This window comes from Triturus cristatus, chromosome 1_1, assembly GCF_964204655.1.
Source record: "Triturus cristatus chromosome 1_1, aTriCri1.1, whole genome shotgun sequence".
NCBI lineage: Eukaryota > Metazoa > Chordata > Amphibia > Caudata > Salamandridae > Triturus > Triturus cristatus.
Genome location: NC_140579.1, coordinates 99,829,190 through 99,845,207, shown reverse-complemented (window position 1 = coordinate 99,845,207; position 16,018 = coordinate 99,829,190). Strand labels below are relative to the sequence as shown.

General features: G+C 49.8%; 1 long non-coding RNA gene across 1 annotated transcript in view; it reads left to right on the top strand.

The window, feature by feature from the left end:
* Positions 1 to 16,018, top strand: part of LOC146869623 (uncharacterized) — a 70,563-nt gene that overhangs the window by 6,880 nt on the left and 47,665 nt on the right. Inside the window, exon 2 of the long non-coding RNA XR_014962406.1 lies at positions 10,324 to 10,557. This is a non-coding gene — a long non-coding RNA (uncharacterized LOC146869623). The remainder of the gene's footprint in view (positions 1 to 10,323; positions 10,558 to 16,018) is intronic.

The window sequence follows — 16,018 nt, the reverse complement described above, 5'->3', positions numbered from 1 at the left end:
CCCGCATGATATGTGTTCACCTATGAGAAAAAAATCAGCATTAGGGTCCAGTGCTTTAAATGGACCGGTACTGAGTACCGGCACTTCTCAGTTTTCTCCCCCTGAGTACCGGAACTTGTTTTTGGGCAAGGAATGTACCGGTATTCCCAGAAGCAGCAGGGCTCATGCCCTGAAGTACGGGTATGTGCAATGCAAAAACTACTGAAAATAACCCTTTCAGATGGGTCGTGTTTATGTGCCGCTCTGGCAGGCAACGGGTAGTGTATTCCTGTGCTGAGGTGCTCCTGCAGTTTTAGGTTCTAATTGGCATCGCAACGAGAATGAGAATGAGGATGTGGCCAGAGCTGCCGACAGTGGAACTAGAGAACCAGGTTCGAATGCCGACGTCGGCTCATCATCCTGTGATTCAGGACAACTCCCTTAACCAGTGGTGCTTAAAAAAAAAAAAGGAAGCTTTAATGCAAATGTACTGATTGTGGAGGTTCAGGTCTACCATGAGGATCTAGTCGTTGAAGGCCATGGCATGCGTGCTGAAAAAATTGGCGATGGTGTCACAGAATTGAGGCCAGGGTCCAGGGGTTCTGTAGACGAGGGTTCCTCTGAGAATGGGGTTGTGGTATGTGTGGATATTCAAGTGCATGAGTTTGGCGGTGCTGAGGGTGTTGTCATTGATGTGTGAGCCCCGGAGGGTGTTGTGGTTGACCATGACGATGGCAAGTCCACCTCCTACTCCGTTGTTGCGGTCCCTGCCAGTGATCTTGTAGCCGTCCAGAATGGCTAGGGCAACGTCTGGCATGGAGGAGGCCTTCAAACATGTCTCCCCCAGGAAGGCAACATCCGTGGAAGATGTATGGATTGTGTCCACGAGTTGGATGGGGTGTGTGGAGAAGTGTGGCTCAGGGGTTAGAGGCGGCAGACCCGGAAGCTGAGATCGGTCCTGGACCAGGGTTCAATTCCCTGCCTCGGCGGGTCTTGGGCTAAAAATTCCACGGACTCGATAATTCTCGCCCCGGTGCCTCCTCGACTCATGAGTTCACACTCTGCGACTCTGGGCAATAGCTTGCTTAATCTCCACAACGGCCCCTCGCGGCGGGATGCCTGACTTTCACCTTGTGGATACCCTGCTATCTCACAGGGGAATACCAGGACGGGTTCCCTAAGCAAGCGCCGGGAAACCCACTGCGGGTAGCTGTGCGCTATATAAGCTCAACTACATTTACATTTGCGTACTGTGTATAGCATATTGTGTATTTGATTGTGTTAGACCGGACATCCTTGGCGTGGGTTTTTCCCCCATCTTTTGCCTCTGCTACCTGGATTTTTGATGCTGTGCTGGATTTCGTTTTGCTGGTTTAGATGCTTTGGACACTCTGCCACTGCTAACCAGTGTGTAAGTGCTCCCTGTGTAAAATATCATATTGATTGGATATACCTGATTGGCATATCTGTATCACCAGGAAGTCCCTAGTAAAGTGCACTGTGTGTGCCAGGGCTGGTGATGACAGATGCTACTAGTGGGTCTGCAGCGCTGATTGCGCCACCCACCGGTGTAGCCCTAAAATGGTGTCTCAGGCCTGCCGCCGCAGGCCTGCCTGCAGTCCCCGGACTGCCATGTCCTCCTGGCCAGTGTCCACACTGACCGGCCTAACCCTTCCCTTTTCGTACACGTCAGTCATCCCTATGGAAGGCCCAAGGTACCCCCCTGGGCAGGGTGCAGTGTATGAAGAAGGTAGAGCATGTACTAGTGCAGGTAACATGTTCTGGTAGTGAACACCGGCCATTTTGTGTGTTCACTACTGCAAGGTTATCTTGTTCCATAGGCTAACATGGGGGAGGCGGGTGCCAATGGCTATCCGCCTATCTTCTCATAGGAACAAGATAAGACATGAGTGTTTGATATCCCTGAGCTCAGCATTTAATAACACATCTTTTAGGAGAGGTTGTTTTTAAATCCTGAGTTGGAGAATAGTACTTTTTAGAGAGTAGCTGTTCTTGTCTGACCCTTCTGTGTGCCTGGGCGTGCTTGTGGATTGACTGTCTGGTTTGAGAGTGACAGGGGCTGGGGATCCCCCGGGAGGTTGGCTGAGTCAGCCCTCTGCTGAATGGCGACATTTGCAAGGAGAGTGGAGGGAGGAGATAGCACCTGGGATTGAATAGGGCTGTGCCTGCCTGCCACTCTGCTGGCTCCACCTCCTGCTGGGCGGCTGACGACTCTGCCCCTCGCTCTGAAAAGAACGTAGAGGCCAGGAAAACAAAGTGCTCCAGCAACACCCAGAACTGGATCAGACCGGGCTCAGGACCCACTTGCACAAAGACTTCAAAGACTTTTAGGGGTATAAGTATACGACCCCTGACAACAGATTTTTAGATTCGACCATCGAGAGGAACCTCTGCTGGAAGACGGACCGCTGAAGAACTAAAGGAAGATTGCCGTGCTGTGTGCTCTAAAGGCTGACCTGTTCTGCTGTACAACTGAAGCTGAGGAGGAGAAGGGGTCTTGCTGTGTGCTGACCCTATCCACTTGACCAAACAAGACTTTGCTGTGTGCTGTGTCTTCAACTGAATCTCCAAGGGCCTGAGAAGAGCTGGCCTCCTGTTTCGCAACCCAGGGATAGAAAGGTTGCCAAGAACTCAAGACTCTGCTGTGTCCCACCTGCGCTGCTGTGTGCCGCAGGGACCGTGGATTGTTCTACCAAGCTTCTCAACATCTGCCTGTGAGGTGGGCTGGCTGCTCTGTCTTGCTGGAGAGTATCGCACTGCCCCGGGCCTGACACCGGTTGCCGCATCAAGAAGATCGACGTGCTCATCGGCACGTGCCTTGCCGCGACCCGGAGGCCTGAAGCAGATCGAGAGTCGTATTTCCCTGCTCTACGAAGGCGCTCTGTGAGTGGCTGACTCCGGTGACGTCGACATCGTCACTGGGGGCTCGTCGAGGGAGTTGTGGAATCCTTGCACCGAACAGCCCGAGGAGCGCTTGTACAACGAGTGCAGCGACACCGCCGGAGCAACGTAGCTGCCTAAAGATCGAGAGCCTACAAACTGATTCATTCTCAGTGAGTATCGAATCACTCAAGAGACTAGAGACTATCATCTTACGATCCCGACCAACCAAGAAAGCGAATATTGTGTAAACCTGTGATGCTTGATTTCAACTGCGGAAACTAGATAAAGATATATTATTTTTGATATAACTCACCTGTGTGGTCTAAGTTTGTGGTGTGCGGAGGGGGGATCATTGTGGTGTCTACGTGCAAATACCTTACACATTGCCTTGGGGATAAGCCTGTCTGCTCGAGCCAAGCTACCTAGAGGGTGAGCAGGGGTTATCTACCGTGTGTGTCCTTGTACCCTGACTAGAAGCAAGGGTCCCTATTTGGTCTAAGGTGAATACCTCTGCCAACTAGAGACCCCCAGATCGAACATTGGTGGTCAGCGGTGCGGATTAGAACCAGTATTTGCACTTGACCTGCAGTGATTCTTCGTACATCACTAATCTAGTAAGCAGTTGCATCGCTCAAAGTTTTTTGCGAAGACTATTCTTGGAGGATCGACGAAGCATCATGTCTCTGAATGGAGTAGGTGAGGAGTCGGAATTGCAATTCGAAGTGGAAAAGTTGCTCACGTACAAGAAGGATCAACTAAAGCAATTCTGCAAGCAGCTTGGATGCCCAGTGAAGGGCGGCACCAACAAGACGGAGCTACAGAAAGCTCTAAGGGCCTGGTGGGAGGCCAAGAATGGCGCAACCGAGGAAAGTACTGAAGGGGATGGCACACCGGAGCACGGATTTGGATCCGATGATCTGCCAGTGAATAGGCCAGCGTCTAGGGCTGGCAGCGGCCATTCCAGTAGGAGCCTCTCTCCAGAGGAGCTGGAGGAAAACCAGAGGGTTAGGGCCCATGAGATTGAACTTTTTAAGCTCGAGCGGAAGAAAGGAAACGGCGCCTTGACAGTGAGAAAGAGGCGGAGGAGAGGAGGAATGCTCTCGCTTTGGAAGAGAAGAAACTACAGTTGGCTCATGAGTTGAGCATGAGGGAGCTGGACATTAAAGCCAAACAAGTGGCGTCCAGTCCGAATGGTGGCAGCGCACAACCAGTACAGGCAGGTAAAGTATACATACCGAAAGATTTGGTGCAGAATTATCAGAGGGGTGAGGATATCTATGCATGGTTTAGATCCTATGAGCTTGCCTTGAAGATGAATGAAGTGCCTGAGAAGAGTTGGGGAGCAGGTTTGTGGAAGCATTTTGAGGCCTCTGGGAGGGATGTCTTAGCACCCTTAGAAGCAGCAGGGACCTTAACCTACCCCACTATGAAGGAGGCCTTATGCCTCAGTTATGGGCTTACACCAGAACAGTACCGCCAGAAGTTTAGGAACTTCAAGAAACTTGATTCGAGCACGTGGGTGGAGTGTGTGAGTATGTACACGCGTGCACTGGAAGGTTGGATAAAGGGCAGCAAAGTTACTGATTATGTGGGGTTGTGTCACTTGATTAGTTGGGAGCACTTGAGTAGTCTATGTGTTCCAGAGCTGCGCCAGCATCTTTTAGACAGCAAGTTAACTGATCCCAGTGAGCTTGCTAAAGAGGCAGACCGCTGGACTAGCACCAGGGTCAACAAAGGGGTGGTAAGTATGCCAGCCAAGGGTGGACAGGGTCCCCAGCAGAAAGGTGGGGAGGACAAGGGTAACAGTAAGGAGTTCTCTAAAGGGCCCCAAAACAGTTCCCAGGAGAAGGAGTCCCAAGCCCCCAAGCCGAAGAGGTCTTGGCCCCCTAAGGGCAACAAACCACCGCCTACTTGCTATGCTTGTAGGGAAGTGGGGCACATCGCCCCTAAATGTCCCAAGAAACCCCCAGCACCAGCTGCTGCTCCAGTCCCAGGGTTAGCTAGTGTAGCTTTGGGAGGGGATTTGATTTCCAGTGGGGAAGAAGGATTAGCTATGATGACCCTTGTCTCTGTAGGAGACCAAGAGATGGTCCAGGATACCTTGATACCCGCTAACACTAAGAAATACGGGCAAAAGGTGACCATCAATGGGAGGGAGATAGAGGCTCTGAGAGACACCGGGGCTAGTGTGACATCTGTCAGGTGTCAGTGGGTGTCTGAAGAGCAAGTCATTCCCAATGTGCTCCGCCCAGTAGTGGCAGCTGACACTTCAGTTCGCCTCTGCAAGATGGCGCGTGTTCCCTTTACATGGGGGGGGGAGTCTCTGGTACCTTGGAAGTCTGTGTCAGTGATGCCTTGCCGGTAGATTGTCTGTTGGGTAACGACCTGGAGAGTTCTCCATGGAAGGACGTAGAGCACAGAACTCACTTGGAGATGTTAGGACTGCCAGCGTGGATCTGTGTATCCACACGTGCCATGGCAGCCAGTAAGGGTGGATTAGTAGAACCGGAGCCTGGAACAATGGCCCAGGAACCTGCCAGGAGAGGAAGGGGCAGAGGGCGCGGGAAACCGGCCCCCACTGTTCCCACGGTCCAGGAGGAAGCAGAACCTGAGGGGGATGCCCTGGAACCTACAGGGGAGCAGGTGGCCGAACTGGGGGAGTTGCCTGAGCTGACCCATTGGCAGCAAGAGGGTGGCCCCTCCAGGGAGGAATTCTGCCAGGCTCAGAAGGAGTGCCCTTCTCTCGTCGGTGTGCGGCAGCAGGCTGCAGACCAGGCAGCAGGCCTAGGGTCCAAGGAACATTTGATTTACTGGGAGGATGACTTACTGTATAGTGAACCTAAGTTCGCTGAGCCCGGGGCAGCCCGTGTGCTGGGGGTACCCGAGCGCTTCAGGAACTTCTTACTGGGTCTGGCTCACGACGTGCCTCTCGCAGGACATCTGGGGCAAGACAAGACCTATCACAGGCTTGTCACCCACTTCTACTGGCCCCAGATGAAGAAGCACGTTGGTACCTTTTGTAAGTCTTGCCAAACCTGTCAAGCCAGTGGTAAGAGCGGAGGGAAGTGCGTGGCGCCCCTCCAGCCGTTTCCTGTAGTGAGCACCCCTTTTGAGCGGGTGGGCATTGATATCGTAGGGCCCCTGGATCCCAAGACCGCCTTAGGCAACAGGTTTATCCTGGTCTTGGTGGATCACGCCACTCGGTACCCGGAAGCAGTCCCTCTCAGGACAATCACAGCACCCGTGGTGGGCCGTGCATTGATGGGGATCTTTTCCCGTGTGGGGTTCCCCCGAGAGGTGGTCTCCGACCAGGGTACCAACTTCATCTCTAGGTATATGAAGTCTCTGTGGGAGGAGTGTGGAGTAACTTATAAGTTCACCACTCCTTACCACCCTCAAGGAAATGGGTTGGTTGAAAGGTTCAACCGCACCCTGAAAGGTATGATTATGGGCCTAGCGGAGCCCATGAGACGGAAGTGGGACGTCTTGTTACCATGCCTGTTGTTTGCCTACAGGGAGGTGCCTCAGAAGTCCTTAGGGTTCAGCCCCTTTGAACTGCTGTATGGCCACCCTGTTAGAGGACCTCTCACACTGGTGAAGAAGGGGTGGGAGAAATCCAGTGGGAAAACCCCCCAGGATGTGTTCAGCTATGTGCTGGCCATCCGCAACCAAACGCAGTGCTTCAGGAAGCTCGCTCAGGAGAACCTAGAAGCCAGCCAGGAGGAGATGAAAAGATGGTACGACCAGAATACCACTCTGGTAGAATTTCATCCGGGGCAGAAAGTGTGGGTAATGGCGCCGGTGGAGCCTTGTGCGCTCCGTGACAAGTGGACCGGGCCATATGAGGTGGTAGAGCGCAAGAGTGAGGTGACCTACCTGATCAACATGAAGACTCCTAGGCAGCCCCTTAGAGTCTTGCATGTGAACCGCCTCAAACCCCACTTCGAGAGGTCTGAAGTGACGATGCTCATGGCTACAGACGACGGTGGGGAGGAGGATAGTGATCCTCTCCCTGACCTCCTGGCAACCAAGGAGCAAGACGGGTCAGTGGATGGTGTGGTCCTCTCGCCCACCCTGACCCCAGAGCAGCAGAGAGACTGTCGCCAGGTGTTGGGTCAGTTTGCCTCCCTGTTCTCCCTGACCCCAGGTTTCACCAATTGGTGCATCCATGATGTGGACACTGGAGATAGCCTGCCTGTGAAACAGAAGTTTTACAGAGTAGCTGACCAGGTCAGGGCCAGCATCAAGGAAGAAGTTTCCAAGATGTTGGCGTTGGGGGTAATTGAGCCCTCTAGCAGCCCCTGGGCTAGCCCAGTGGTCCTCGTTCCCAAGAAATCTGCTACACCCGGTGGCCCGTCAGAACTTCGGTTTTGCGTGGACTACCGCGGGCTCAATGCGGTTACCAAGACTGACGCGCACCCCATCCCCAGAGCTGATGAGCTCGTGGATCGGTTGGGAGCTGCCAGGTACCTCAGCACCTTCGATTTGACTTCGGGGTACTGGCAGATTGCCACTGAAGGGGCAAAGGAGAGGTCGGCATTTTCCACGCCAGAGGGGCACTTCCAGTTTCGCGTCATGCCCTTTGGACTGAAAAATGCCCCTGCCACCTTCCAGAGACTGGTCAACCGGGTACTGACCGGGCTGGAGCAATTCAGCGCCGCGTACCTGGATGACATTGCTGTGTTCAGCTCCACTTGGGAGGAACACTTGCAACACCTCTGTGAAGTGTTGAGGGCGCTGCAGAAGGCAGGCCTCACTATCAAGGCCAGTAAGTGCCAGATAGGGCAGGGATCAGTGGTGTATTTGGGACACCAGGTGGGGAGCGGCCAGGTGGCGCCCCTACAGGCGAAGATCGATACCATTCTGGCTTGGGAACCCCCCAAGACGCAGACAGAGGTGAGAGCCTTTCTAGGACTCACCGGGTATTACAGACGGTTCATCAAGGGATACGGCACCATTGTTGCCCCCTTGACAGAACTAACCTCTAGAAATCAGCCCAGGAAAGTGAATTGGACCGAGGCCTGTCAAACTGCTTTTGATGCCCTGAAAACTGCAATGTGCACAGCACCGGTGCTTAAGGCGCCTGACTTTTCGAGTGAGTTCGTAGTGCAAACAGACGCTTCAGAGCAAGGTGTGGGAGCAGTACTCTCACAAATGGACGACGAGGGCAGGGACCAACCCGTAGCTTTCATTAGTAGGAGGCTACTTCCCAGGGAACCGAGGTGGAGCGCTATTGAAAGGGAAGCATTTGCTGTGGTCTGGGCCCTGAAGAAGCTGAGGCCCTACCTGTTTGGGACTCACTTCCGTGTTCAGACCGACCACAGGCCCCTCAGATGGTTAATGCAGATGAGGGGTGAGAATCCAAAACTGTTGAGGTGGTCCATCTCCCTACAGGGAATGGACTTTACGGTGGAACACCGTCCCGGTACAGAGCACGCCAATGCTGATGGTCTGTCCAGGTTTTTCCGCCTTAGCGATGAGAACTCCCAAGAGGGTGGGTAGTTCTCCCCACTTTCAGCTGGAGGGGACACGTGTTAGACCCGACATCCTTGGCGTGGGTTTTTCCCCTATCTTTTGCCTCTGCTACATGGATTTTTGATGCTGTGTTGGATTTCGTTTTGCTGGTTTAGATGCTTTGGACACTCTGCCACTGCTAATCAGTGCCAGAGTGTAAGTGCTCCCTGTGTAAAATATCATATTGATTGGATATACCTGTTGGCATATCTGTATCACCATGAAGTCCCTAGTAAAGTGCACTGTGTGTGCCAGGGCTGGTGATGACAGATGCTACTAGTGGGTCTGCAGCGCTGATTGCGCCACCCACCGGTGTAGCCCTAAAATGGTGTCTCAGGCCTGCCACCGCAGGCCTGCCTGCAGTCCCCGGACTGCCATGTCCTCCTGGCCAGTGTCCACACTGACCGGGCCTAACCCTTCCCTTTTTATACACGTCAGTCATCCCTATGGAAGGCCCAAGGTACCCCCCTGGGCAGGGTGCAGTGTATGTAGAAGGTAGAGCATGTACTAGTGCAGGTAACATGTTCTGGTAGTGAACACCGGCCATTTTGTGTGTTCACTACTGCAAGGTTATCTTGTTCCATAGGCTAACATGGGGGAGGCGGGTGCCAATGGCTATCCGCCTATCTTCTCATACGAACAAGATAAGACATGAGTGTTTGATATCCCTGAGCTCAGCATTTAATAACATCTTTTAGGAGAGATTGTTTTTAAATCCTGAGTTGGAGAACTCTACTTTTTAGAGAGTAGCTGTTCTCTTGTCTGACCCTTCTGTGTGCCTGGGCGCGCTTGTGGATTGACATTTCAATTTGCAATACAATGGAGTTTAGAAGTGGTTGGTTCCCTTAGCGAGTGGTGGGATCTCTTCAGGACAGGAGATTCTCCACATCCTACGAGTCCCGGCCTGAGACGGTATCTGACGGGCCATTTTTCTACTCATTGTGTCTCACCGCAATTCTGGTAAGCCTCAGCCCGACTCACTACTACTTGCAACTTGCGCTCACGCACTCCCCTACCTCCTTTTTACTCTCCGGTTCTCCTGCAGGCTCAATTTTCCCGCCTCCACGTAATTCTGAACATTCTACGATTTCCGGACTTCAACACTAACATTCGTAATTGTTGTATTAGACGCTTTTGCGCATCACACACCACCCATTGTGGATCATCCTCTTCCCGCACCGGGCACTGTAAGTCTCTTCCACTTTGATAATTTAATTCTCTGCACCACCCTTGTGGCAGTCCTCTCTCCTCGTATATTACTAATTGCTCCAATTTTAATCCACTCTCCCTTCGCCTTCTTTTATTCTTTCTAACCTCCCTTCCTAACTTTGCATATTGTTATTCTTCTCCCCCTCCCCACTAGGCTACCTCCGAGGCAAATAATTGTCATTCTCCTGTCCTGAAGAGATCCCACCACTCGCTAAGGGATCGAAACGTCGTCGACAACCATTTCTAAACTCCATTGTATTGCAAATTGAAATGTCGGAGTATGAAATGTCTTACTGACTTTTTGTTAACAACTACCTTCGAGCACCAAAAAGTCACCTTTTAAATCACTTGCCTGGGTACCGGAAATCGGCTGATTTCCTATTACCCTGCCACCAACTCACTCACTGTTTTACTTTTTTCTCACTATTTACTGTAATTTACTAGTTCTCTGCATTGTCTTCAAACCTAAAACCCAATTTTTCATTGTACTAATTGTGGCACCTTAATTTACTCTAATTGAATGGGACCACTGTTCCTTTATAATAATGTTTACACCCTTGGTCCCTTCTGACTCCTAGGGTCTCCTTGTTCCTTATAATAGTACATATATGGTTAACATGGAAACCAGTATCAGTGAAATATGTAGGGAGAATGTGATCTATTTCATTGTTTTATAATAATAATACAAATATGATGTGCTTTGTTTGATTGTTAAAGAAGGGAATCTTCAAGACGCATGCCGACAATATTCTGAACACATTTGAACTTCTGAAGCAGTTTCTGGAGAAAGAAAAGGAAAAACTTATTAGCAAACTGGAAGAGAAAGACAAGGAAAAGATGATGAAGATTCGAGAGAAACTGAGTGAACTGGAGAAGCAGCAATCCACTCACCAGGACCTGATCGAAGAGATACAGGGAAAGTGTCAGCAGCAGGATGTGGAGCTCCTGAAGGTGAGAGTTAAATGTCTAAGGAACTAAAAGAGTAGAGTTCCCTTGAGGAAGTAAGTGTGAGCAGTGGGATCTAAAGCTACTACAGGAGAGAGATAACTATCTGTAGAACACTGAGAGCAGAAGTGTCAGCTGCAACATGAGGAACTAGTAGAACAGTTTTTTAGGTCGAGCTAGACAGTGCAGGCACTGTCTCTTCGAGACCTGCTGTAATCAGTATGTGTACATCCAGTTCCTCCCATTTTTGCAAGTGCTTTACATTTGTCTATGTCAGTGTCCTTTAAAAATCCTTGCTTGCTAGTGGTCAGTCTTGCCTCCTTTCTCTCTTCTGTTCCTCCCACAGAGCAGGGGCCTAGCACTGTCTCATTCCGCTATGGTTCTTAATCTGTTCAATGTGGGACTCTTTCTTTCTTGGTTTCCTGCTCTGTTACTGTTTGTATGTGTTCAGCTTCAGCGCCCTAGCTGCTTACATTGAACTATTCTTCCTCCCATCGCCTCCATGCCACCGTTGTTACTGCTGCCTCTCCTGCCAGGCTTCCCACTCTGTTGCTTGTTCAAGTGGCACTCAAGATGTACTTCTCCATGTCATTCCTGCTTCGTATATACAGTAGAGGTTGAAACCAGCGCCCGTTACCATCCCCTTCCCTACTTGCATATTCAATTTGCACAAATGCACTGCGAAATGTAAGTTTTACAAATACAATCAGATACTCCAACTCTTTACACTCAACGACCTGTTTGTGCCCAAGTATCTGCTTATTTATACAAACATTTAGAATAAACATGCATCATGTTTTCATTTTTTCTACTGCACAAATTCACTGAATGTTCCCAGATAAGACCCATATGCAGTTCAGGAGAGCGATAGCAAACTTTGCAGCCATGCCTCTCCTTTCACAAGACAGCTATGAACTATTCAGCCCCTTTCGGCACCCCTCCCTCCTGCTGGTAATGTGTCTCTCCACCCACAAGAAACAAATTAGCCAATCAATGTGTCTACACATTTCTCCCAACAGAAACCTACCACCCTAAAGCAAGTCACAAATATAGCGGTATTCCCTTCCTCGCACATACCTATGCAGACTGCACTTTAAAGACATGGTTGTAGCCGGTCTGACACAAATCGCTTTTGAAACGCTGCGTATAAGAAAGAATATAGATAAAGTACATTTTGTTAATGTAAAACATACTTGTTTAACGTAACTGCAGGTTACATTATGCAAGGTTTTATTTTTGTTAAGGAACGGACTGATTCAGCTATTTGCCCGCTATGCTGGGAAGCGTAAATACACATAAACTAAGCCACACACGAGGCTCTTGTCTTTTCTTGGTCCTGCTTCTCAGATTCTTTCGGACACATCCCTTTACGGCCTCGTACCGGTAGGTTGCTATTCATTTTGTCATACAGGGAGTGTCTCGGGATACCCCGCTGTCATATGTGCTTTCTGGAGGAGTGGGATAGCCCTGCTGATTTTACATCCCCTAAAGATCCCCTTCTTATCTTGCAAGTTAAGCTGAGAGTGGGACTGCAGGCCCATGTGAAGTGTTTTATAAAAACAAGCAAACCGATCTCTTTCCACTTGGGAAAGGGCTTGGGTGGCCTGAGCTTTCTCTTAGGAGAGCCAGGCCCACCTGCCCCACACCCCTTAGAACCGGGGCTGCTTGTGTATCCTGAGAGCTCTATTCATTTAGTGGGGTTACCTGAACAAAAGGTGCCCTGGGCACGGTTTACAGCTAGGTTCTTTTACACAAGGACATTGCATAAACATGTGCAAAGCACTTTGAAGTAAAATCGTCCAAGCGGTCACTTAGATTACTTTGATTAAAAAAGGCTCCTTCTACATGAAGACACTATTCAGAAGTACTTACTTCACAATTGCATAGAAAACTGCCGTCACGAGCCACCATCTCCGTGTACAAAAGCTCCGAAGACGAAGAAGAAACTCCTCACATCAAAGGTACTTTATTTGTTCAATAGTCATTCCAAATCTAACTGTGTCTCGGCACTTAACGTCATATTGGTAGCAAGTCATGCCTGGAAAACAAGAGATCCATGAACACGACTCTCAGGAAAGTCCTAGAGATCTGTGAGTATAACAAGTCCTCCCCCTGCCATTCTGCTGCTCCCTCAGCAGACTAGAGTCTGTAGATCGAGCCTGGCCACCTTCGCTAGTCAAGGGCTGCTCCAGCTGCATCGACTACTCCCTGTTTTCCAACCAGGGCACACGTCCTAAACAAGCATTTGCAATGGAATAGGTCTCGCATTTACGTGAGTTGGAGCTATGGGCATTGTAAATGACAATGCCTTTTATTTATGCGTTGGGACTTGGGAAGCTGTTTTCCTGCCTGTTGGGGACAGTCCGTGGCACCACCAGGGTCTAGTGTGGCTCTGCGAGGATGGTCGTTGCAGCTCTGCAGGAAGGTGAGAGTGAGGATGTTACACCCTGGGACGAAATTAAGGTGGGAATTTCGTCCCAGGGTGTAACATCCTCACTCTCACCTTCCTGCAGAGCTGCAACGACCATCCTCGCAGAGCCACACTAGACCCTGGTGGGACTTCAAGTCCCAGGGTGCCCTGCGACCTAATTCAGCTGCCACAGGTGAGGAGCTCTACAAGCGCTCAAAAGCGCTGCTATCTTTCCCGCGGCGCAGGATTTAGGAAGCTGTTTTCCTGCCTGTTGGGGACAGTCCGTGGCACCAGCAACACCCTGGTGGGAATTTCGTCCCAGGGTGTAACATCCTGACTCACCTCCTTGCAGTGCCGCAATAGACCCTGGTGGGACTTCAAGTCCCAGGGTGCCCTGCGACCTAAGACTTCCTTTGTTGCATTGAGGCCTTCCAGCTTGCCCACCACTAAATATCCTGCAGTCGCTGTTAATTGGTCATCCTGCAGTGGACTCTAAAGATCTGTGCTCAAGGAGGAACATACGCTTCAGGAGTATACGTGTTTTGAATGTGGCTTCTCACCAATAAGCCACACTCAATCCCTGCACTCCCACCTGGGAGGCAAATACTTTTGAGCAGGTCTTACCACTCCTGGCACAGCAAGACTTCAACACAAAACAAACAGCACCTTTTGAAAAGGGGTTTTATTTAACAAAATGCAAAGACTTTATCACTTTTAGAATAAGGCTTGGGGTTTATTACATAATACTCTCTAAACAAAGGCTATCTCAGATACCAAATGCATAAGATTCAAATATATGTAGCAAACTTATAATCTAAAGGCACAAACTATAATACTGATTAATAAACAAGCAATAACTGATATAAGATACACTGGAGGTCATACAAGAGATCAGAAAGATATATATATATATATATATATATATATATATATATATATATATATATATACTTACACACACAGTAGAGGATCACTCTGATGTGCACCTCCCACACCACAAAGAAAACACCTCAAACGATCACAGACACTGGCTCACATCACAATGGCAATTACAACAAAACTCAATACATCACCTGGTGCATACACTGCCCACTTCTGTCTGGGGGAATTACAGCCGGGGATCAGAGCTCAGCAAGCCAGGGTTCAATCCGAGATAGACACGTCTGCCCTCGCCTGGAATCCAAACTCCCAGTTTCTCAGCCTGCAACCCTCAGCTTTAAACACACTAGAAGATTCGTGAAAGACCTCCTCCCACCGCCAGAGGAATTTTACCAGAACTGGCCAAGTTCCAAGCAAGCATCCTCATGGCAGTAAGGAGCTCTCAAGTCTCTTCCTCCATTCGCACTTATTGCAGCCTCTGTCTTGACGAAGCTCTCACAAGGCCTTCCACAGTACACTAAACAAAAAAAATCACTCAGGAAAACACCAAGACCTTGAATGTGAATAACCCAAACAACTTGCAAGCACTGCTGTGCATGCAGCAGCAAGGTAGAGTCAGACATGAGGCCCTGTCAAAGGCAATAGTCAGCACCTATAATTCTCATCCACACAACTTACAAGCACCACTGTGCACACAGAAAAGTTTGATGCAAGGTAAAGTCAGAAGGAAGGATGACATGAGGCCATGTCAAAGAAAGACAGCAAGATTACAGGATGGAAGAGAAGCGAGTATATGCAGGACCATCCTACATTAAGGCTAGGGTAAAATAACACCCTAAAGTCAGTTAAAAGGGTGGTGGTCGGAGGGTGCCAGACTACAAGAGTGGCACTTTCACTACAATACGGCTGAGCGGTACCCGATATTTCACCGCAGGACCACTTTGACAAGCACCCCTCAACGGCAAGTAGACTGGGTCCTTCTTGGCGCCCTCCTTACCATCACAAACTCTAATTGTTGTATGCCTATGGTTGCTTGACCCCACCTACTGTGATCCCAAGGGGTGTGACTAATGGTTACCTCTACCTACGAGCCTAACAAATTCTTTTGGGTCCTTTACTTACTATATTGTCTATAGGCGTGTGTGTTTGTTTATTGCCCATTGGACTGTTTGACTTGCATAAAGGGCATGCATATTTGGGATTCCTCCTAAGATGAACAATGTGGAAACGTACTTGTGTTACTAAAAAGTCCGAGGCCCAAATAAACCCTTCCTCCCCGCCCCACCTAAACTCAATTGACAGAATGCTACAAAGGGCTATAGGCGCTATCACAACAGAAATAGAACTCACTGAAAGGCATCTGTCAATAACTCCAGATCTTTCCTTTCCACTAGTAGTTTTGCCTACTCCTAATATTATTCCCGCAGTGCCTGGAAATGCTCCCCCTCCCCCCCCACAACAAGTAAATGTTTAGACAATTGTAACTAGAAAGGGGAAAGTGGGCGCAGGCATTCGCAAGAATGGGAAACGTAAGCAAGCAGGTGGGGGGGCACCTAAGAGCAAGAAAGCGAAAGGGGGGCACGAGACCAGTGCAGAACACACACCCAAGCCAAATCCAATAACAGAATCCACTGTTAATACCGGTAAAGATTTAAAGTATCCATCCTGGGCTCAGACCCTACTGGCAGGCCTGCGTGCCCAATTCAGAGCTATTCTAAAGGAAGAAGTTGCCCCTTTAGTTGATCAAATAAATAACCCGACAACCATGGGGGATCCAAGGCAAATGCAAGTCAGTGCCAATACAATACAATCTGTAGTGAGGGGGCGTAATTCCAGTTGCCCGATAGATCCTACCAGCCAGGCTCCCCTAAACAATCAAGTGACACCTAGAACTCAAGACCCCATTATCCAGTCGATAATTAGCCAAGTGCCCCGGCGTACAAAGGGGGCAAGTACGGACACTGAACCCAACTATGAGGAAACCTCACTGTGAGGCTGGAAATAATGCTATAACACATACCATGCGGAGTACCCATCAAAGCACCAACAGTGTACCAGGGCCTAGCACAAGTAGAGAAGAGTCGGGGAGGGAAGAGTGTCCAGTGGGTAGGTTGGAAGCAGTCACCCAGCCAATCATAAACCTTCCACCAGCCTCATCCCCCCTATGTGATCATTTTG